Below are 25,383 nucleotides of genomic sequence, written 5' to 3'. Positions count from 1 at the left end.
CTCAGGTCTTCAGTCCCTCCCACTGCCTGGCCCCAGTCACACCAGACCTCGTCCTGCTCTGAAGATACATGTAGTTCCTACCCAGAGTCCTCACACCACTACCCTCCTCCCTGCTTGTTTCTCTTTTAAAGAAGGTGCTGTTTTTAGAGCAGTGTTAGGGTCACAGAAAAATAGAGGGGAGGTACACAGATTCCCCCCACTCCTCACCATACATGCACAGCCATGCCCGCTAGGACACTCCGCCAGAAAAATAATTAACATATGAGAGAACTCCATTGGCAATTACGTGCAGGTCCTACACACCTGTGTAATTAAAACTACCCCAGGTCTCTCCAGGGTGGCAAGAGGACTATCAGGTGTAGATCAATGTGAAAAATCTCTTTCATAGTTTCCCAAATCTAGGACCTAATTCTGTCCTACAGAAACACATGAAGTATTTTTTGCATGGCTTTAATGAACTTTCTAGGAAGGCAATTTCTAGGAAGTGTAAATTGAAGGAGAAAAGTGTTCTGTGTTATTTTATTCAGAACATTGCAGGAGTTGTTTTCCATTGTAGAAAATTGCACCCACTGGCAATCTTGTTATGGGTCTTCAGTCACTAATAAAACACAGCTACTTTCATCAGAGCTGGTTGTTGTTGTTTTCATGGTAATTCTACTCATTGGTGTAGGCACTCGAATACTTCACCATGATTTCAGGAATATTTAGAAATGTAAGAATTAAAAAAAAAATCTTTATTATGAAACACAAAAATAAAATCTCTGCCATCAGTGTTGTACCTTTGTTATGACTGACAGACCCACACTGACCCAACATCACCACCCAGGGTCCACAGGTGATGCAAAGGTTCATGCTTGGTGTTGTGCATTCTGTGCATTGGGACAAATGTTTAACAAAATGCATCTCTTTGGTGACAGCCCTCAGGAGAGCTCCCTGCCACTACCCTGCCCATGACACGTGTTTCTTCACATACCTGCTTCATCTTCCGGATGTCACAGTGAGTTCACTAAGGAGCACGTGATTGGACCGTCTTTGTCTTGCTTTTTTAATTTACTTTTTGCAGTTTTAAAGGTTACATTCCATTAACAGTTATTTAAAAATATTGGCTGCAGACCCTCTGTTGTACAGTTCATCTCTGTACCCTATCTTATACCCGGCAGTGTGTACCCCCCCCCACTCCTGTATTGACCATCCCCCAGAAAACACTAGTTTGTTTTCTACGTCTGGGTCTGCTTCTCTTTATTATATTCAATAGTTTGCTGTATTGTTTTGGTTTGTTAATATATAACTATATATGTGTGTATACATGTATCTATATATGTAGCAAAATAACACAAGTATTGACAGATATATGACATAGTAGTATATAAATGTATGCATTGTTATAAATGTATGTATGCAGTGTAAAATTTGGCACTATCTTCAGGTGAAACTGTATAGTGGATTTTATTGTTTTTAACAAATATTTGTGTTATACAGAACTGTAAGGAAAGAAAAATCATAACATCTAAAGACCATCTCAGGTGGGGTAGGTGAAGTCACTTTAGATTAGACCTCCCTAATTAGTTTGGCCTCGAAATGTTATTGCTGTTCAATGAAAGAAGCCCTTCTGTTTCTATGTGTTTGGAGGGGAATCTACCAGTTCTGTGCACGCGATGCACTTCTGTCCTCAGGCACAATGTGACCTTACTGCCACCTTATCTTTGGTATGCATGTGTGTGTGTGTGTGTGTGCTAAGTCACTTCAGTTGTGTCCAACTCTTTGCGACATCATGAACTGTAGCCCACAAGGCTCCTCTGTCCATGGAATTCTCCAGGTAAGAATATTGGAGAGGGTTGCCATTTCCTCCTCTAGGGGCTCTTCCCGACCCAAGGGTCAAATAAATAATAATAGTTATCATGATTACAATTACATTATTGTAATTTACTATTATTGTATTACTGAGAATATAGAGCCTGGCAAGCACATATGGCAAGCACTTGAATACAAAGTATTCACTATAAAAACATAAATATATTTCATTAATGTAAAACTGAGTTTCAATATCCCATGTCACAAACAACAATGATAATAACAAAGACATTTTTATTTAAATCAGAAATAGGGCAAAGTACAAAGTATATACATAATTATATTTCACTCAAAATCCCAAATGGATTTTATTTTGAAACTTGACAACATAATTATACATTTCTTCTGCAAGAATGAGACGTAGTAATCAAGGAAATATAGAAGAAAGATAATGAGGGAGGAATTTCACAGCCAGATATTTCATAAGCTATAATAACTTTTAAAGAAGTATTAATTCAAGAACAGACATATCAGTGGAGGGGAACAGAAATCCGAAAAACAGACCCATTTAAAAGGACATTCAAAAAATGATGAGTGAAGTTTCCAATAACTTAATAAGATGCTTTGTTAATGAATGGCACTGTGATAATTGGTTCACACATGGAAAAGCTTAACTGTATGATTTTTTCGCACAATATGTGAAAATAAATTATAGATGAATGAAATATGGAAACCTAAAAAGAAAACATGAAGTATTTAGTTGTATGTTTAAATATTGTAATGTTCTTGAATGAGGTAGAAATTTTTTCAAATGTCAAAATTCTTAAAAGAGAATTGATATATAAAAAAACAGTTCAAATAAGAATCATTTCAAACATGCTGCAGTACTATATTAAAGTGGGAAATATGAGTGCAAACGCATACTTATTCTAATATATATGGATAGATAAATTCAAAAATAAATGGTTATGTTTATTATGTATGGGTTAGTGTACAAACATATTTCTTAGCCCTGCTCACTAGGGAGCAAGAAGTCAGGACACCATAAGAGCAGTGAACACCCCAGGGCCCAATTCTTTGTTCTTAAACACTGATTTTCACTAAAGAAAGAAATCAGCATCACTTGGAGAAATTGCTGACTCTAGGACGGGGGCAGGAGTCCTGAGCTCTCTCTCCTCTTCCCCGTGATGGTTTCCTGCATCCAGCAAGCTCTCAGGGACTTCTCTCCCCTCCACGCTGGTTCAGAAGGTGTCCGCCCCACCCGGCTGAGAGCTGAGGGGATGTGGGACTCCCCTGGTTTGCTTCCTTTCACCAAAAACTGTCACTCATATATTTTGTCCAGTGTCACAGCCGTTTATCACAGAGGATAAGTCTGCCCCTCTTCCACCATCATGGCCAGAATTAAAAACCCTCAACTTTACTAGTGATTGGAAAAACAGAATGAAATAAGAATGCAATATGATTTTCCAATGCAATAGACACTTTAAATAATATTCAGTAAGAAGTAAGAGAAACCACTCAGAATTTAAACTGGTATGGAATTTCTGATAGTCAAGTTGTCAAAATGCAAAAAAGGATTGAACACGTACATGTCCTTTAATTCCAAAATACCACTTCCTTACTAGTTGAGGGAAATACAGATGAAGGCAAGACTCATAACCATGGAGAGAAAGAAAGAAAGAGAAAGGAGGAATGGGAAAGATTTGTCAAAAAAATTTTTTTCGAAACAAGGTGAATCTGAGTTAAAAATTTAAGATTTCATAGTCCTTACAAAATGTGAATTATACTGGGAAAGAGTTAATCCTAAAACAGATAATGAAGAAGCATCAGGGCCAGAAGCAAGTCAAGGAGGACACACTTCAGTTTCTGGGCATGACCTGGAGATGCAATAAGCATGGATACCCCTGGCCCCACGGATATGGGCTCAGGGTAACTAACATAACTGGTAAGGTAAAGGCTAAGTGTCCACAATGGGGAAACCTAGACATGCAGGGTGGCAGGTGTTTGTCCCCTATGTACCAGCAGAGATGTACAGCATCAACCTATGAGGGCTCTGAAGTCTGAGCTCAAGTTGCTAGGTCTGCTGACCATTCCCCGGCTACGTGGAGGGGAGCAGGAAGACATGCAGACAGCTGCCTCCTGTTTCACGGTGGTCCAGGAGGGGACCCATGACTCCACTTCCCTGTGTGCAGACCTTGCTCACATGGCTGAAACTGTCTACACAGGAAATGGGTGTATGCTGGACCATGAAGCAGGATTTCTGTCCTCCTCCCGTCAATATACCATTGTTTTCTCTGAAGGAACTGATAGTAGATATCTTAAGGCTTTGCAGGCATGATGTTCAATTCCTTAGGGCTAAAGCAGCCAGAGATGTTAGGTGAACAATGGGCAGGGCTGAGTTCCCATAAAACTTTATTGATAAGCAGGCAGCAGGCTGGATTCGACCCCTGGGGTGTTGTTGGCTGACTCTCCTCTAGCCAGTACCACCATGCTGAATCTCCTACACATGTTGGCATGTCTTTGTTTGCTGCATTCTTTCCCCCAACAACACCCTCTTTTCTGTGATTAATTGTAATACTGCTCCTGTGGATATCCAGTAATACTCATCTACCTAGTCCAGGCTCAAACATCTTCTATCTCTTGCCTTTCTAAGCTGCTATTATGATTAATTTGCCATGTGTGCTCTGGTAGCCATTTAAAAATTGTTTGTTTTCTTCATTCCAAAAATAGTAGAAAGCTGTCTTGCAGGGCCAGAGCTAGGATGCATGGTATATATATACATACATATGAATTTCCCCTAAAAGCATATATTACAAATCAACTACATATGGCACAAAAACCCAAATAAATGCATTCTCTTCTCTTTTTAGAATCTATGAGACAAATTGCATTGCATAGAGCCAATGCATGAAAATTAAGCCAAAAATAAGAACGGTTCCTTAGAATCTGATCAAATCAGAATTTGGAAGCCTGTAATTCTATCTGCAAAAGATTGTTGGAAGCCCTAATACTCTGTTCATTTACAGAAACATACAGTCAAGAATATACTAAGTGTACTTGAAAAGTCAAGCAGATGGAAAGAAAAGTTCATACAACAGACATGCAGTTGGGTTTGGAAAAATCATAAAGAACATAAGACTTGTTTAAGATTTATTAATGGAAAAATGCAATGCGTTTTAGCAGAGATCAGGCACAACTAATTAAAATTGATTAGATTGCAATGATTCAGTGGTACAGGAAGAGAGGGGAATATTGGGGCCAACATTTCAAAAAATATGATCAAACTTCCACGATATTAGCATGCTGGTGTGGAATGTGATATTTATACAGTGGGCATTGAAGAGAAGATCAAATTGCCTTTTTATGTAAGAAATTGGATAAAGAACAGGAATCAAGTAAATCCAAAGTGTAATTTTCTCATGAACATGAACTGATGGGATGTGCTCAGGTCAAAGATAATGTGTGTCGTTATCCAGCCAAGGCAGGAAACTGACATTTCTTTGGCCTTGGTATAAAATTTAAAGTGACATGCTTTTATTTTCCACTGGGACAGCTGTTACAATTCTCCAGTGAGAACTGGCCCCAGCTGGCACGTTTTAAATGGAAATACATGTGGATAATAACCATAGACTCGTGTGTTCGGCCAGCAAACCAGGAATCAAATTAAGGGTAAGGAAAAGCTTAGTTTATATTTCGTTTGCTTTTAAACCTTTCCAGAGACTTGATTACACATTATTAGCATGGATATTATGGAGGAAAGACCCTAGGAGCCCAAATAGCACATTTAGCATTGAGATTCCCTAGTTGTGTGTGTGTACCTGTACATACACAGGTCTTCCCTTGTGTGCAAAACTAAGATGAGTAGAATGTGTACCAATTTGCTCACACTTTGTTGTAAGTGGGGAATGATGCTACTCAGGGCCAAAAGCAATGCCATTTTAAATCTACTTTTATTTTTGGCCATATCACACTATGGGATCTTAGTTCCGCTACCAGGGATTGAACATTAGCCCCTCACGTTGGAAGCATAGAATCTTAACCACTGGTCTATGAGGGAAGTCCTAAATCCACTTTGATCTTCTCTTCAGGGAGGAACATTGCCTTTTCCATCTCTTACTGGTACCCAAGGGCCCAGTGGCCTACTTAAGCAACAATTGCGGATCTGAAAAACGGCTGAATTCCTTTGGGAGTGTTGGGGAAACCACTTATTGCATTCCTTGCCTTCTCTAGTTAATGTTTGGCACGTCTTATTTGGGAGTCAGGACTGTGAAGTAAGTACTGGGGGAAATGATGAAAAGGGCATAGGAGGAGGAAGAAAGAAGGACTCCGTGCTGTTCAACATTCCTGTCGCTCCCATTTCACTGATGAGGGAGCAGATACAGGGTTCAATTTGCCAAATCACACCAGCTCCATCACTGGAAGCCAGAGCTGCCAAGACCAAAGAATCCATATTTCACACCACACTACATTGTTTGTCATATAAGTTCGTCACGTTTTCCCTGAGTGTTAGAACTGAACAGCACTTGCACATTTTAAGAAACATCTTCAGTTGTTTGATGACAAATGTAATTTTACAACTGACAGAAAGAAACAATACTTGGCTATTTGCTCTGGGTGAGACTCACCCCAGTGACTATCGCGCTTGGTCAGAAGTGTGTTCCGAGCACAATTACACTCGCAGCCGAGTCCTCTGCCTCGTCATAAATAAGAAAGTGCAGCTCCCAGCACTTTGCCTTCTGTTGCCATCTGACAGATTTCAGGGTCCCATGCGGCCTGTTCAGCAAGGGAGGATGGCGCTCAGGCACGCACCGCCGAGCAGCTCATGGGGCGGCCAAGTGCTCCTTTACGTGCAGCAGTCTACAGTCTTCCCTGACTTCACACATCTGAATGGAGAGGAGGTTTTGCACATTGCAAAGATAACTTGACTTACAGAGTGCTTAGAAATTATCCCCCAAACGTAAACGCCTCTTCTTCATCTTGGAAAATATGCTGCAGAATATAGCCTTCATTCACTGCTTAGGGACCTTTCTTGGCATCCTGGCACCAGGGGAAAAGTTCAGGGTCATTCAGGGCACTCTGACTCCCAAGACAAAAATGCACTGGATGCATCTTCCTCCAGACTGTTAGTCCTTTTTCAAAGAAGAGTTTTCATTGTGAAATACTGGAGTCACTCTCTACGTTGTTTTCCAAGTGGTACTCATTCTGTCTTTATCCTCCCTGTGAACCACATCAGATAATGAAAACCATTTGAAAACCAACATTCACTAGTTCCCCTCTCTATTTTTCTTCAGATCAAAAGTCCAAAGTTCCTTCAATTTTCCCACATGCAGTTTTCTCCCAGACTCCAACAATTCTGACCTCTGGCCTTTGTACCATCTCTGAATCCACTTGTAAGTATTATTCTTATTCCAAACCATCCACATTAACACAGATATCCAAACATGGTCCAGACAGCACCACAATCTCACCAATCATGGCACAGAAATCACCTTGCCCTGATCATCAAACACTAATTGTGGCAAAAGGACAAAACCCTTTCCCCCTGTCCCTTTTTCTGGAGCTTCACTTTGAATTGCATTTCATTGCAAATTTCCTGGTATTTCTCTTATAAATTCTTAGGTTAAAGATAATGACATCTTACAAAAAGTAAGTTTTGAAATTAAATGCAGCAATTGTAAATACTCTTTATGGAATTTCACCTTTAAAAATGAATCATTGTCTCATGAATAAAAATAATTTTCAAAAATTATGCTTTCCTTTCCAGGATATATCTTGTGCTATTTTGCTGGAAAAGAACAACGATAGAACCTGATAGTAGGCAACAGAAATTCTCTTTTGAAAGTTTTGATTGCTTTACCCCTCCAAAAAAATCCTTTTTTTTCCCTTCTGTTGTTCAGTCAACAACACATTCTCTAAATCTTCATAGCTGTGATATTATTAACTCCAGAGTAAGGAATTCAAATGTGTTTAGACATAGCCATTCCCTAATTGGGTATCCCTGGTGGCTGAGATGGTAAAGAATCTGTCTGCAATGCAGGAGACCCAGGTTTGATCCCTGGGTTGAGGGATCTGCTGGAGAAGAGAGTGGCAACCCACTTCAGTATTCTTGCCTGGAGAATTCCATGGACAGAGGAGCCTGGTGGGCTACAGTCCATGGGATAGCAAAGAGTTGGACAAGATGAACTAATAACACTTTCACTTTCACATTCCCTAATTTCTGCCATATGAGCCTTTTTGTGACACACATGTTCCTCTCTTTGTCCCAGAGGAAACTGGCTCACATACATGCCCCATAGTCTCCGAGGTTTCCTATAGACTCACTTGAAGCCCATTTCTTTTTCCTTTTTTTTGATTATTTTTAAAGTCTTTATTGAATTTGTTACAATATTGCTTCTGTTTCATATTTTGGTTCTTTTGACATGAGGCATGTGAGATCTTAGTTCCCAGATGAGGGGCTGAACCTACAACCCCTGCATTGGAAAGTGAAGTCTTAACTACTGGACCACCAGGGAAGTGCCACCCATTTCTTGCTATTAGTTTATAAAGCCACTCATTAATTCCTGACAGCAAAGTCATCTACTCTCCCTTAATACTTGCTTCCTTAGATTAGCATGTCTCACCTCTGCTCTTGAGCCTGCCAATGGCAATAAAATAAACCAAGAGCCTTTCTTTGGGGCTTTTATTGCCTCCTCTGTCCAGGAGGGATGGGAGTAGATAGGGTGGCTGGGGAAAACTGGCCTCAGCAGGTGGTGATGCTGTCGATTGCAAACTGGAGAAGCATCCTGGCTAAGGCTTATTAGCCGGAACATGAAGTAGCCGAAGTCCATTTCTGCTGCCCTATCCCTCAGCTCACGTTACTTCCTCCATTTTCAAAAGATATATTTATTCCTTTAGAAAACAATAGCCCAGGTTTCCACACTGTGGTGCCCCATGCGGGTCCTTTCCATCATCAAAACATTCTTATCCAGTTACTGACTACATAACAGCCCACTTGGAAAAAATGATGGTGAAACCTGGCAGGCATCACATTCAATTTAACTGTTGCCTTCCACCCTTTGATGAATTTCAGTCATTGAAGCTAAGTAAGGAGGAAAGTATTTTAGACAGGGGCTCTTTGTAAGCAGCATGTTTTTAAATTATTTTGACAGTTGCTAACTTTTTTGTGCATTGTTGTCTTCTGAGTAGTAGGTAATTTGAGTGAGGTAGACAATTATGGAAAAAGAAAACACTAAGTTTGGAAAGATCCACCACACAAACCTTAATTGGAACCTTTTAACAGAGTCTTAGCACCTCTGCAGTGAGACCCAAGAGAGAAAGAGGTCAGGTAGGCCACACTGGTTGCTATTTAACCTGGAATGTTTCTGGCAGAAAACAAAATAGATCCTTGAGATACACTTGCTTTGCATCAATATTTTATTTGTATTTTGGGAAATAAGCGAACTGTGGAAAAAGAGACATTAGGTAATTCAATGCCCATAAAAGATTATATTAAAGTAGATGTACAGCTCGAACTAGAACAGTGCAATGGTTTAGTTATCTGATGAACAAGTTACAGCAGGTTGAATTATGCCCACAGCACCCTGCTATAAAAGATGTACCTTATTTGAAAAGGGGGGTCCTTACAGAGGCAATCAAACTAAGATGAGGTCATGTTGGCATAAAGTGGACCCTAGTCTATTGTAGTCTTCCCTGATGGATGGCTCAGAGGGTAAAGAATCTGCCAACAATGTGGGAGACACAGTAGATGTGGGTTCAACCTGTGGGTTGGGAAGATCCCCTAGAGAAGGAAATGGCAACCCACTCCAGTATTTTTGCCTGGAGAATTCTATGGACAGAAAAACCTTGCAGGCTACAGTCTGTAGGGTCATGAAAGAGTGAGACACAACTGCGTGACTAAGCACACAATCTAATATGACTAGTGTCTCTATAGAAGAAAGGAGAGTGACCTTTGGAGACAGAGACACAGACTCCTCAAAAAAAAAAAATGAAGCAGGACTCCTGGGATAAAAAGCAGGTTCCAGGCTGATGTAGGGAAATGACAAGATGGAATTAGACTACATGGTACCTGGAAACAGAAAACTGCACGAAGGCAGTGGAGTGGGGAGCAGGGTGGAGACCTGTCAAAAGATCACAGGAGTCAACTTGAAGGCACTTAGCCTGGTCAAATTCAGGACAATGTAAACAGTATATACATAACAATGCATTGTGATTCACTGACTAAAACAGAAATGAACTAGTAAAAAAAAAAAAAAAAAAGAATACATGAAACAAAAAAAGTAATAATAAATGAGGAAAGAAAGCTTTTCCTTATGGTAGAATGCCAACTTGTAACCATAGGAAGGAAGATGAAAGGGTGATGACCATCTGGTAACCAACACAGTCGTCATTGACAAGCAAGAGACACACATGGTGCTACAGCCATCAGATGGGATTTCTGTAAGAAGCAGGATCTTAGCATCATCTCAGCAAGTGCCTGGGAAATATTTGCTGGATTCAACAGGGAACAACATGGTGACCTTTATACTGAAGAACCCGGGCAGACATGGGGTGCAGGTGCTCTGCTGGTGGGGCTGGAGTGACACATGGGGGGCCCACTGATGACCACCTCGTTCCCAGCCTTGAGATGGGTACGTGAGCGGCTCTGGTAAAACACCAGACCCCATAAGGGAATTCTGGGGAATGAAAGACCCCTTCCCCTTCCATTTATCAACGTCAAAAGGGAGAAAGAGACTAAAGACTCTTTGAGACCAAAGGAGCTTGAAACTGAAGGACAACTAAATGAAGCATGTGATTCTGGGTCCTGAGCCAGAAAAATTAAAAGGACATTGTTGGGAATTTGGTGCAATGTGAGCGGAACATGTGAGCTGGTGGGAAGCTTTTTTCCAAGGCTGACTTCCTGGTTTGGAGGTTTCTGTGTTGCTAATGTATGATGGTTTCCTTGTATGTTTTCAAAGTACACATTAGAATTTTGCATAGGTTGCTAGGGCAATTGTTAAAAAATAAATCTATTCTATAGTGTATCTTTGTCTTTAACTCTGCAGTTTGCTCACAGTAAGAGGCTGTTGATAATGTGTGTGTGTGTGCACCTGCGTGGATAGAGATGAGAGAGGGTGGGTCATAGAACAAATGTGGTAAAATGCTAACAAATGATGAATTGGGGAGTATAATGTGAAAGTCCTTGGTGCTAATTCAAATTTTATCTGTAAGTTTTAAATTATTTCTAGAAAATAAAATTAATTTTTTCAAAGGTGAATGGCAAGTAGAATTCTGGACCTAATGATGGCTTCAACCTGCTAGAAATTTCCACTGCACCAGTGTCAGATGCTTTCTTGTGAGGCTTTTTTTTTAAAATGTGTTCAGGAAAGGGGAAATATCAAAAGAGGAACTGAATGGCCAAAAGCCAAACCTGCCCTTCCCTAGCCAAACCCCGGCAGGAAAACAATCCAAGGCTTCAGTGGGCCCTCGAGGTGCTGAAGCTGTGCACCAGCCACTCCTTATCCCAGCATCTCAGTGTCCCTGCTGAGGCCACGCTGCTGTGTGAGGGCTCTGACCTACCTCCCCACCTGGGGGACCCTGCTCCCCTTTCCTGCTGAGTGATGATGGAGGAAGCTGATCTTGGTGGGGATGGTTGGGCATTTCCTCCTCATATCAATGTGGCAGAATAAAGCCAGGCAACATTCCGTTCTTCCCATGCCAGAGTCCATGGGCCCACAGGGGGCCTCGCTCACACCCCTACTTCACAGCAACAACACATCATGAGTCAGGCATCCACTTCCCTCGGCTGGTGACAGAGGGGCCCAGTGATGACCTGTATCAACATCACCACTCAGAGGTAACAGGTGCTGCCAGTCACTACCCCTTCTTCATAGAGGCATCCATGGGGACACAGGGGAGCTGAAATCCCACCCCATTCTTCTGCAACCAGGCACTCTGGGCCAGCACTCCTCTTCCACCTGGGTGGGGTCCACAGGGCCCGAGAAGAGGGTCACACGCCCACCACGTCCATCCTCCTGCTTCACCAGAGGATGGCCTGAAGGGAAGACAAAGAGAGACAGGAGGAGAGGATGTTAAACAGGGACTCATAACCCTAGAAGCAATCATGACAAAATAAAAATCCATCCATCACACCAAGAACCGGGAAAAGTACAAGTTGAATTAAAAAAAAAAAAATCAAGAGACATCACAACATGATGACCAGATGTCAGAATTATCTGACATGATTTCCAGGTGGTCAGATAACAGTCCTCATAATAACCCTTCTACAAGCAGATATGAGTTCTAATTAAGTAAGTGAAAAGATAGAAAATCTCAACAACAATATTATTTTCTTAAAAAAGAACCAAATGAAAATTACACAATTTGAAAGGAAATGGAATAAAAATCTCAGTGAATGGGATTAATAGTTGAGTGGAGATTACAGAGGATAGGATCAGTAAATTCAAGGACAGATATATATAATTATGTGAACAACAGAGAAAATAGATGGAAAAAAAAAAACCAAACTCAGTGTCTTGTTGGGATCTGAGAAATCATAAGAGCTAACATTCATATCCCCAGGTTCTTAGAAGTAGAGGTGAAGAAAGCAAGTGAAATGAAAAAGAAAAATTTTTAAATAATGGATCAAAAAAAAGTCCCCAAATTCAGCAAAAAGAAACAAAATATAGATCTACAATTCAAGAAGCTGAGTAAAACCCAAATAGGAAAACTAAAAGAAATCACTGTTCATGACACATCATAATTAAACTTCTCAAAACTAAAAACAAAGGCAAGAAATGACAAGGGCCAGAGAGAAATGATGTATGGCTGATGGGAGGACCAATCAGTGATGGCAGATTCCTCATCCAAAACCTCGGAGGCCAGAAGAAAGGGCCACCTCACCTTTCAAGTTTTGAGATCAAAGGATTGTGAGATGAGAATTTCCATCTGGTGAGAATGCCCTTCATGAGTGGAGGAGGAATGCAGACATTTTCCCAGGGGGAAAACTAAGACAAATATCACTAACAAACCCACCCCGAAAGAGCAGCTCAAGGAATGAGTCTTAGGAAACAAATTTTGGAATTCTAAAGTTTCAACAAAAAAGAACATATGTAGAGGAAATACTTATGACAATTATATTGAAACCATGGAGAGAAAAAGGGATTTAAATGAAAGTGAGGTTTCTACACTTCATATGCAGGGACAACATGTTGGTAGAGGAGGCTGCGTGAGTGAAATACATGTATTATAACACCAAGAACATTAAGAAAACTGCACACAGTGACATAATCAGAAACACCATAAATAAATGAATAGAATCTAAAGCTTTCACATTTCTGATCTCTTAAAGATTAACCATTTAAGTAAATCTTTAAGAAGAAGTGAATATGTTTGAGGCATAGCAAATGAGAAAAACAAAGTATGGCAGGGAGAAGAGAGGAAGACAGAGACAAGGATGTAGAGAGAGAGAGAGATGTTGATTTTATTTGCAACATAGAGATGAGAAACAGAACAGTGTTATAAAAAATCAACAAAAGCATCGAAGAGTGAAAAGAACTGTTTTCTGAAGCATGCACATAGGTTACTGTTTGTGTATGCTCACTAGCTAAGTCATGTCTGACTCTTTTGTGACCCCATGGACTGTACCCCACCGGGTTCCTCTGTCTATGGGATTCTCCAGGCAAGAATACTGGAGTGGGTTGCTATTCCATTCTGCAGGGGATCTTCCTGAGACAGGAATAGAACTTGTGTCTCCTGCACTGTCAGGTGGGTTCTTTACCACTGTGCCACCCAGGAAGCCCCACATAGGTAACTGTGGCGAGTGTTAAAATATAAATAAATATGTTTTAGAGTTTATCTCCTTTAAAAGAAAATGGTTCTTCTAACACCTCAGAATTATTAACTTGTTCCTTTATTCACACCCATCTGTCTCAGAAATGACAGAAGGATCTCTGTTTGTTTCCAAGGCAAACCATTCAATAGCACAGTAATCCAAGTCTATGCCCCAAACAGTAACACTGAAGAAGCTGAAGTTGAATGGTCCTATGAAGACCTGCTACTGCTGCTGCTAAACCACTTCAGTCGTGTCCGACTCCGTGCGACGCCATAGACGGCAGCCCACCAGGCTTCCCCGTCCCTGGGATTCTCCAGGCAAGAACACTGGAGTGGGTTGCCATTTCCTTCCCCAATGCAGAAAAGTGAAAAGTGAGAGTGAAGTCGCTCAGTCGTGTCCGACTCTTCGTGACCCAATGGATGGCAGCCTAGCAGGCTCCTCTGTCCGTGGAATTTTCCAGGCAAGAGTAATGGAGTGGGGTGCCATTGCCTTCTCCAATGAAGACCTACAAGACCTTTCAGAACACCCAAAAAAGATGTCCCTTACATTATAGGGGAAAGGAATGCAAAAGTAGGAAGTCAAGAAACACCTGGAGTAACAGGCAAATTTGGCCTTGGAGTACAGAATGAAGCAGGGCAAAGGCTAATAGAGTTTTGCCGAGAGAACACACTGGTCATAGCAAACACCCTCTTCCAACAACACAAGAGAAGACTCTACACATGGACATCGCCAGCTGGTCAATACCAAAATCAGGTTGATTATATTCTTTGCAGCCAAAGATGGAGAAGCTCTATACAGTCAGCAAAACAAGACTGGGAGCTGACTGTGGCTCAGATCATGAACTCCTTATTGCCAAATTCAGACTTAAATTGAAGAAAGTAGGGAAAACCACTAGACCATTCAGATATGACCTAAATCAAATCCCTTTGGATTATACAGTGGAAGTGAGAAATAGATTCAAGGGATTAGATCTGAAAGACAGAGTGCCTGAAAAACTATGGACAGAGGTTCATGACATTGTACAGGAGACAGGGATCAAGACCATCCCCAAGAAAAAGAAATGCAAAAAAGCAAAATGGCTGTCTGAGGAGGACTTACAAATAGCTATGAAAGAAGGGAAGTGAAAAGCAAAGGAGAAAAGGAAAGATATTCCCATTTGAATGCAGAGTCCCAAAGAATAGCAAGGGGATAAGGAAGCCTTCCTCAGTGATCAGTGTAAAGAAATAGAGAAAAACAATAGAATGGGAAAGACTAGAGATCTCTTCAAGAAAATTAGAGATACCAAGGGAACATTTCATGCAAAGATGGGCTCAATAAAGGACAGACATGATATGGACCTAACAGAAGCAGAAGATATTAAGAAATAGTGGCAAAAATACACAGAAAAATGTACCAAAAAGATCTTCAAAACCCATATAATCACAATGGTGTGATCACTCACACTTACCTATGGCCGGACATCCTGGAATGTGAAGGCAGGTGGGCCCTAGGAAGCATCATTATGAACAAAGCTAGTGGAGGTGATGGAATTCCAGTTGAGCTATTTCAAATCCTGAAAGATGATGCTATGAAAGTGCTGCACTCAATATGCCAGTAAATTTGGAAAACTCAGCAGTGGCCATAGGACTGGAAAAGGTTAGTTTTCATTCCAATTCCAAAGAAAAGCAATGCCAAAAATTGCTCAAACTACTGCACAGTTGCACTTATCTCACACGCTAGTAAAGGAATGCTCAAAATTCTCCAAGCCAGACTTCAACATTATGTGAGCCATGAACTTCCAGATGTTCAAGCTCATTTTAGAAAAGGCAGAGGAACCAGAGATCGAATTGGCAACATCCATTGGATCATCAAAAAAGCAAGAGAGTTCCAGAAAAACATCTATTTCTGATTTATTGACTATGCCAAAGCCTTTGACTGTGTGGATCACAATAAACTGGTAAATTCTGAAAGAGATGGGAATATGAGACCACTTGACCTGCCTCTTGAGAAACCTGTATGCATGTCAGGAAGCAACAGTTAGAACTTGACATGGAACCACAGAAAAAAAGAAAGTGAAGTCACTCAGTAGTGTCCAACTCTTTGCAACTGCATGGACTATAGCCTACCAGGCTACTCCATCCATGGGATTCTCCAGGCAAGAATAATGGAGTTGGTTGTCGTTTCTTTCTCCAGGGTATCCTCCCAACCCAGGGGTCAAGCCCAGGTCCTCCGCATTGCAGGCAGATGCTTTATCCTCTGAGCCACCGGGGAAGCCCTGGAATAGTAGACTGGTTCCAAATAGAAAAAGGAGTATGTCAAAGCTGTATATTGTCACCCTGCTTATTTAACTTATTATGCAGAGTACATCATGAGAAATGCTGGGCTGGAGGAAGCACAAGCTGGAATCAAGATTACCAGGAGAAATATCAATAACCTCAGATAAGCAGATGACACCACCCTTATGGCAGAAAGTGAAGAAGAACTAAAAAGCCTCTTGATGAAAGTGAAAGAGGAGAGTGAAAAAGTTGTCTTAAAACTCAACATTCAGGAAACTAAATCATGGCATCTGGTCCCATCACTTCATGTCAAATAGATGGGGAAACAGTGGAAACAGTGACAGATTTTATTTTGGGGGGCTCCAAAATCACTGCAGATGGTGACTGCAGCCATGAAATTAAAAGACACTTACTCCTTGGAAGGAAAGTTATGACCAACCTAGACAGCATATTAAAAAAAAAAAAAGCAGAGACATTACTTTGCCAACAAAGATCTGTCTAGTCAAGGCTATGGTTTTTCCAGTGGTTATGTATTGATGTGAGAGTTGGACTATAAAGAAAGTTGAGCACCGAAGAATTGACACTTTTGAACTGTAGTGTTGGAGAAGACTCTTGAGAGTCCCTTGGACTGCAAGGAGATCCAACCAGTCCATCCTAAAGGAGATCAGTCCTGAATATTCACTGCAAGGACTGATGCTGAAGCTGAAACTCCAATACTTTGGCTACGTGATGCAAAGAACTGACTCATTGGGAAAGACCCTGATGCTGGGAAAGATTGAAGGCGGGAGGAGTAGGGGATGACAGAGGAAGAGAAGGTTGGATGACATCACTGACTCAATGGACATGAGTTTGAGTAAACTCTGGGAGTTGGTGATGGACAGGGAGGCCTGGTGTGCTGCAGTCCATGGGGTCGCAGAGTCGGACACTACTGAGTGACTGAACTGAACTGAATTGATCTGTTTACCAAATCTTGTTGCTTCTGCCTCAGTAAGATTTCTTGAATCCATGCTTATTTCTACCTAATTTTATGTGAAGGGAGGAGAGATTTGCTCCTACTAGAAGTGACCTGGAAATGACTGACTTGTAGCAGGAGTCTGCTTCCTCAATGGCAGTCTTGCCCCCACCCATGACCCCTTTTTTCCTGCTAATTTTCTTCTCACCCCAGGTGTTCCCTAAAAGGGGTTTACAGGTAAATCATGGATGCCTCAATGTTGGTTTAAATTAGCAACTCATTTCTGTCAGATTTATCTGTACTGAGAGACTTGGTTTCTCTTCTGTAAGTTTAGTTACATGGAAAGAAATGGGAGTGAAGTTTGGGCTTTAGAAGCGATCTCACTGTGTTCAGTAAAGCCTGAAGGCCATGTAGGGGTCACCTTGTCCATCTCTTAGCTTCCCCCGTACAAGGGAGGAGGTCTTCAGTTTGGATCCCAGCAAGCTGAGGGTGGAACACGGCTGGGTGGCAGGGCTGTATATTGTCTGCCCTATCCCTTCACCCCATCCTAGGAAACTGGGATGAAATTGTCATGTAAGCCCAGTTACCACCACCACGTGCCCTGTGGGAAAGGAACATCTGTGTTCTTCTCCACAGGCAACAGGGCGTGGAGGTGGCTGGTGGAGGACAGAGAAGCAGGGGGAGAGGACTGAGGAACACCCGCCGTCTCACCTGTGATGCTCCCACGTTTCTCAGTGAGTGTGATTTGATGCACAATGTTTCTGCAAAATAGATCTTGATTCCCTTTGAGAAAATATTGTAAATCACACATTCTGTTTGATTCTATCTTTTTTTATTGAAGCACAGCTCATTTACAATATCATGTTCGTCTTCGGCATACAACAAAGTGTTTCCATTATACATATACATACATATATAAAAATATATATTCAGATTCTTCTCCATTGTAGATTATTACAAAATATTGAGTAGGGTTCCTTGTGCTATATAGTAGGTCTCTGTTGGGTTGTCTATTTTTATATATAGTAGTGTGTTGTTGAATTACCTATCTTATTTATAATAGCGTGTTGTTGGATTATCTTTTTATATACAGTCGTGTGTATGTGTGTTAATCCTAACCTCCTAACTTATTCCTCCTCCCACTCCATTTCCTCTTTGGTAACCGTTAAGTTTGTTTTCTATGTCTGTGACTATCTTTCTGTTTTGGAAATAAGTTCATTTGTATTGTTTTTTTAAGATTCCATGTACAAGTGATATCATGATATTTGTCTTTTTCTGTCTGGCTTACTTCAGTTTAGTATGATAATCTCCAGGCCCATCCATGTCACTACAAGTGGCACTACTTCATTCTTTTTAATGGCTGAATAACATCTTATATATATATATATATATATATATATATATATATATATATATATATATAATAAGATATTATATATCTATATCTATATGTATATACCATGTCTTCTTTATCCATTCAATTGTCCATGGAAATTTAGGTTTCTTCTGTCTCGGCTATTGTAAATAGCCCTATAATGAACACTGAGGTACATGTATCTTTGTGAATCATGGTTTTCTCCAGATATATGCCCAGGAGTGGGATTGCTGGGTCTTAAAGTAGATCTGTTTTTGGTTTTTAAAGGAACCTGTTTACTGTTCTCCCTAGTGGTTGTACCAATTTACATTTCCACCAAGAGAGTAAAAGAGTTCCTTCTTCTCCACACCCTCTCCAACATTTATTATTTGTGGGGATTAACCTCCAAAATACGCAAACAGTTCATACAGTTCAACACCATTCTATGTTGTCAGGGTGTGTTAAGTTGTCATGATTCAGCATTCTTGTTGAAAAAGAAAAGCACTGTTGCACTAGCAATCTGAAAATCTTCAACTGCTGCCTCTCAAGGGTCATCCCATTGGCTTGATTATCCCTAAATTCCAGTCAAAAGAAGGTTTTCTCAACCATTTACCTTATTTTAATCATGATTTGAGATAGCTCAATGAATACCTCTGTAAAGATGACTGAATAAAACAATGACATCAAAGAACAATCAAGACTAACGTCAGTTTTCCACCATGGGACCAGGTGTGGGAGACTGTTGTGGTTTCTGATTGGTGTTAATTTGAAGTTTTTTCTATGAGTCCTTAACCATCCACAGTAATAGAGTAGTTGTATGTCTCAGGTGTTAAGTTATATGCAAACTGTTCCTCAACCGGGACAGTTGGCATGCACTTAAAATGTAGGGGCTGCCTGTGGTGAAAGGCATTTTGCTCTGACTACCAGCTCTGTTGGAAGCACTGAGTGCTCCCTGGTGCCCTAGAGCAGAACGTTTGTCACTGTTGAAGGCAGAGGCTGCTGGATCTATGAGAGACGGCAACTCCCTCACCATTCCCTGCGTGGTGGGCACATTGTTCTGCTGGGCTGGGACCTCAGGCAAGACAAGAGAGGCCAGATGTCCTTTCTATTGATGACACCTCTGTTGATCATATTGTGAAACACTCAAGCACAATGTCTCAATGAAGCATCAACACAATCGGAAAGAAAGCGTATTTTGATAAGAACATCTTGAAGTGCTGTGCTGGGTGGCGTGGGAGTGACCTACAGTGCCAAAGGGGCCCCAGCAAAGAGGAGGCTTGGGGGGAATGTCTCAGAGTCACAGACTCTGAGAATAGAGGGAATGGTTTTTGTTTTGCTTTTTATTTAATCACCAATATCTGCTAGAGAAGCTCGAACTCTTCAGGAGCATTTGTCTTTGTGATTCATGATAAAAGGCGAAAGACATGAAAGAACTGCTCAGAATTACTTTCCTTTACTGTAGCCCAACAATAAGAATAATATCTTTAGTGTGAAGCCATGGAAAAGGGTGTCACATTAACCATATGAAATGCATTTACTTCCTCGTCAATGCTAAGCCACTCAAAGGAGTATTTGATGAGAAAATTGAATGAGCAAAAGGTTAAAAACAATTGAGATTTCTCAGAATTTGAAATTCAATTTTGTGTACAACTATTATTTACCATATGTCTTTTCTTCACTTCTACCATCAGTTCGTTTAAAATGCAATTATTGGTGACAGTATACATACATATATATGTGTCTGTAATCATTTTAAATATGAGAATGATTTTTTTAAAGATAAATTTCTATTTTCTGCTTTGTTGCAATTTAATTGTCAGTTGTTTGGTCATTGCATTTATACTCAGTACTCTGAGAAGTGCAATCGTTAATTTTACGTCAACTTGACTGGATGTAGCTGGTAAAAGATTATTTCTGGGTGTGTTTTTCAGTGTGTTTCTGGGGGTCTGAATAGAACCAAAGCAGGAAGAAGGGTGGATTTGCTCTTTCTTGAGCTGGGATGCACTCCTGCCCTCAGCACAGCCCTAGTTCTCAGGGGCTTCAGACTTATACTGATCTACCCCATCTGCTTTCCTGAGCCTCTGCCTGGCACATGGCAGATTGTGGGGTTCTTTGCTTTAATAATCACACAAGCCAATTAATGTAATTACTGTAAATCTCTTTATATCTACCTACATCTATATCATCTATGTCTACTTCCGTTTACATCATCTATATCTATATATGGGCCTCCGTAGTGGTGTAGCAGTAAAGAATCCGCCTGCCAATGCAGGAGACACGGGTTCAATATCTGAGTCAGGAAGATTGCCTGGAGAAGGAAATGACAACCCACTCCAGTATTCTTGCCTGGGAAACCCATAGACAGAGGAGCATGGCAGGCTGCAGTCCATGGGATCGCAAAAGAGCCAGACACCACGGAGTGACTTGTCCAGTCAGTGAACAACAGCAACATATCTATGTGTGCATTTCCTCCTGACTCTGTTTCTCTGCAGAACCTGGACTCATACAGGAGGTGTTTGATAACATGGGAGGGGGTGAGGAGAGGTGGTTTGTAGCTTTTGCCTATTTTTATGGAATAAATTCTCTCACCATGGACAAGTTAAAGCTCACCATTTAACATCAGTTGGCTTGAAATTATGACTATTTTGCAGAGTGTTTACAATCAGGTGTGCACCACTCCTATCTAGGAATCTATGCCCAGAAACTGTCCTCTGCCTTCCCTCTTTATTATACAAGATTGGAAGGATTAATTTCTTTGTTGACAGTGAAAAATCAGAACCCTCTCCTGAAGAAGTTCCAGTGCAGTTGGAATACTGAGCTACCTGAAAAATATAATAACATTGTAAGAGTTACATAAGAGACATGCCATCTGGAGAATCAGTCGAGCTTCAGTGCTGTTGGGTGATGAACCCTTTCTGGAGCTCTGGGCAGGCATGGGCTGGCTGTCTGACCTGCCTTGTTCCCTTGACCCCTCAATCCCATTCTGCACAAGAAAGGAAAGAAAACTGCAGCTTAGTGAAGTGAAATTGCTTGGCCAAGCTCATGCAGGTGGTGAGTGTAACTCCAAGTGGAGTTTACTAACTAGAAGTTCTGTGGTTTACAGGAAGGTGAGGTAGCTATGCTTGGAAGAGACTGAGAGTGTACGGACAAGGTGAGTTTGGGATTATGGGTGAGATTTTAAGGCCTAAATAAGTATTTATAGTTAACAGAAAGGGAATATGTCTCATATAAGTCTCATATTATGTTGCCAGAATTCCTGGTGATTCTGTTTTTTGTTTTTGTTTTTTACAATAGCCACATCATTATCCTGATTACACAGATGCAAAAAAAAAAAAAAAAAAACCACTGAGAAAATTAGAAGTTAAATAATCCATCCAACATTTAATATTTAGGAAATTATTAAGCTGCAACTTCAGGCTCTTGCTGAAGCTCAGACATTTACTCAGCACTGCACAGCCCTTCTTGGTGGCTTTGTTTGGGGCACAATATAGATTTTCTTACCCTTGGATATTAGCTCTTTAGTTCAAATTTTCTATAACATGTTCAGAGATCAAATATTGCTGTAACTGCTCCCAACTCCCTATGGTTTTTCTCACTCTCTTAAAACCAACAGTTTCTTAGAAAAGAGGACAGAAATTCAGGGGAGAGACAAGCAAAGACAAAGTTCCAAAGTCAACCCTGGCACTTTCTCTTGCAGTGTGAGCCTGGGCCTCAAGGGGGCGCGTGAGAGAGTGAAACAAAAAAAAAAAATTAGAGAGATTATCTAACAAAATAATCATAGAGAAACCACATTTCTTCTTTTAACATTGTTAGTAGCTGGTACACAGGTACACATGCTGTGAATTGGAAGATATATTTGCAACTTAAGTATTGATCAAAGTGTTCTGACAGCTGGACAATTAGTGCTTATTTAATTTAGTCTTCACAACAACCTTACTCCAGGTGGTTTGGTTATTATGTGAATGGCAAAGAGCCCAGCCCAGAGAAGTTAAGTGACTGGCCCAGGATCACACCATGTGTAAACGGTGGGGTGTGGGCAGGAACCCCGGTAGCACGACACCAGCACTCACTCTCTTACCCCCTGCCCTGTACTGTATCTGCATTTCACCACTACTGAATTCCATGAGTCTAATGCACAAAAAGTTGCTGCAAAGTAATTCTATTTATTTTGTTGTTAATTTTTTTTATTGCTGCAAAATGCCAAAACCTCAGAGGCTCATTTTCTCACCTATAAAATGGGAGCCCTAAGAGTTCCTCCTTCATTCAGTTGAAAAGGTTAAAGTGCACAGTGCATGAGACATGAAAAGTTCTTAATTAATTAATAGATAATGTTGTTATCTATCATTTGTTTTGAAAGATTTAATTTTTTAAGAGACGATTCAGGTTCAGAGCAGATTAAGAGGGTGACACAGAGCCTGTACACGCCTACCCCGCCCCAGCACAGCCTCCCCTATTGTCAGCAGCGCCCACGAGAGCCAGAAAGGAATTTTGAATAAACGTCCAGGCTTCACCTCTGAAACCTACTTCTTATTCCCAACCATTCCTCTCTTCCTTTACTCCGACTTGCCAAAGAAACAAATAAAAAGCTCTCAGTTATATTTGTTCTCCAAAGGAAATACCACTATTGCAGAAAGAAGAAAGCAAGTAATTGACAGGAGATGTAGTCTGAGGTAAGAATACAAGGAAAGGCTGACACTATCTCCGGCCTGAACAGAGCAGGAGCACAAAACCACTTCCTCATCAACCACACCCTGAGCAGGGAGCCTCCCTGACTGGCAATTTTAAGGTCACAGACAGTGAAAACGAAGACACAAGCTCAGGAGTCAACAGCCCTTGGGAAATTTGAACACCCTGGAGGAGAGGAGCTTTCAAAACGGGGCGTCAGCTGCCACGTGATCACGAGAACCAATCACAGAAGAGATCAGACCTCACACGGGAGCAATAGGTAGCGATGCATTTTGTCAGCCGTCAACCAGGATCCCGCGGTGCCGAGGGGACCAGAATATATTTGTTCAAGTGTTTTGCTTTTGTTTTTTCTTTAACAACGAAACATTGGAAACAGAGGTGAACATGAAAGATGAGACAGCCCCCAATCATTACGTTTCTGAACAGGAACTCTTACGGGTCTGTGGATCACTGTGCAACTTTCTTCATTCTTTTTGACTTTTGATTCTGAGACTGGATGATCTCCACTGACTTACCTTCCAGCCCTTCTGCAAGTGCAAATGTGTTCTTCAACCCCTTTACTAATTTTCATTTAAGTCGTCGTACTTTTTAACTCCAGAACTTTTACTTGATTCCATTTATAATTTATATCTCTTGATATTCTCTATTGGGTGAGATGTTATAATACTACATTGTTGTAACTTTTTAGACAGTTTTCTTTATTTCTGAAAACATTTGTTATAGTTTAAAGTTTTTCTGTTACGTTCAACATTTGGGCGCCCTCAGGCATATTTTCTGTTGACTGCTTTTTTCCCCTCTGAGTATGTGGTGTATTTTCCTATTTCTTTGCATGTCTTATTTTTTTGTTGTTAAAAACCTTACATTTTTGACAATATATTGGAGAAACTCTGGTTTCAGATCTTTCCCCTTGGGTCTGTTTTTGTTAGTAGGTATTTTTTAATTTTGTTTTTCTTACTGAAACTTTTTTGTTTGTGTATGTTGTATTTTTTTGAGTTAGTTCTGTAACTTCTATAATTCCTACAGTTGGTTACTATTGATTGAGTTTAGAGCTGGACTTTTTAAAGTTATTTTATTTTTAAGTCTGGTTTATACAACCCTCAGGATTAGATCCTAAACAATCTGTGTGGGAGGACATGTCTTCGAACTTTGGAACAATTACAAGACAGTGTTAACTTTCTCTTTCTTCACTGTCAGGGTTTCAGTGGGGGATCTTTTCCTTTCTGGTGTCTTTCCTGGGCAGACACAGACTTCCTTATGCATACAACTTTCTAGATCACTAAGAATATGTGGCAGTTTTTCAAAGTTTCCCAGAGTCATCTAATTCTCCTAAAATTCCCTTTAAGTTCCCAGCCAGGCTCCGGCATGTCCCAAATGAGATCACAGACCCAGGCAGCTGCAGCACCGCGGGCCAAATGTCGTGTCTGGTCAAACCCTTAGATGCAGCCCCTTTTATCCACTGCGTCAAACAAAAGAACAAAAAATACTAACAGATCCAAATCATAGCTAAGTATGGATATGAAATAAAGCTCAAGTAAGTGGCAGACATCTTTTACTATAGCTTTTAACGTATTATGAGACTAGTTCACAATATAATTTTTGTTGCTCTCTCTTCAGTACGATTTATGGACTCCAGGTTTCCTACATGTTATATTGTTTCTATGTCCTTGTGGTATACAATCAGATATAATTAATTCTTTTAAAAAGCACACAGTTTGGATTGGATTGTTGGATTTGAGAATATCTATTGGTCACACAAAATAAAGATGAGAAAGACTTGCAACTGAATTAAAGTGATCACATACTTTTCGTTATTTAGATTACTATTTCCATGGATGTAGAAAGTTAAGGTTTTCATTTATTCTTTCATTTTATCCATGGACAATGTTTTTGTTTTATTGGAGTATGCTTTTCTCTAGGCATTCATGATGTATAATAAATTTCCTAATTTAACTCTGACCCATTGCAATGTAATTGATTATAAACAAACTTCTGATTCATGAATTTGAGGCTATTCATGGCAAAAAAGAATAATGAAAAAGTTTTTCATCAGAGAGTATCTAAACACATGTTTAGACCACTTGTTTCTAATTAAACTTCCACTTGAAAGTGCAGCAAAGAAAAAATTAACTTGATAAACCTTAAGGCAAGACATATATAGCCATAAGATCAGGGTTTGAAAAACTAAAATTGTTCTAAAATGAAAGACACTCAGTTGTTTCCGACTTTTTATGACCCCATGGATTTCAACTATACAGTCCATGGAATTCTCCATGCCAGAATACTGGAGTGGGTAACTGTTCCCTTCTCCAGGGGATCTTCCCAACCATGGAATTGAACCAGGGTCTCCTGCATTGCAGGCAGATTCTTTACCAGCTGAGCTACCAGGGAAGCCTGAAAATTGTTATAAATATGAAACAAAAAATAATATTGCTTTAATTGTGATTTATATAACTGAAATTATCATTTCAAAAAATTGAAACTGGTAAAAATGATTTTACCTCTCTAATTTAGTTGCCAGTATCTGGTAGTCTAGAAA

The sequence above is a fragment of the Cervus elaphus genome, chromosome 23 (genome assembly GCF_910594005.1).
Source record: "Cervus elaphus chromosome 23, mCerEla1.1, whole genome shotgun sequence".
Taxonomy (NCBI): Eukaryota; Metazoa; Chordata; class Mammalia; order Artiodactyla; family Cervidae; genus Cervus; species Cervus elaphus.
The sequence above is the reverse complement of the archived record's forward strand: the minus strand, read 5'-3'. Positions refer to the sequence as shown.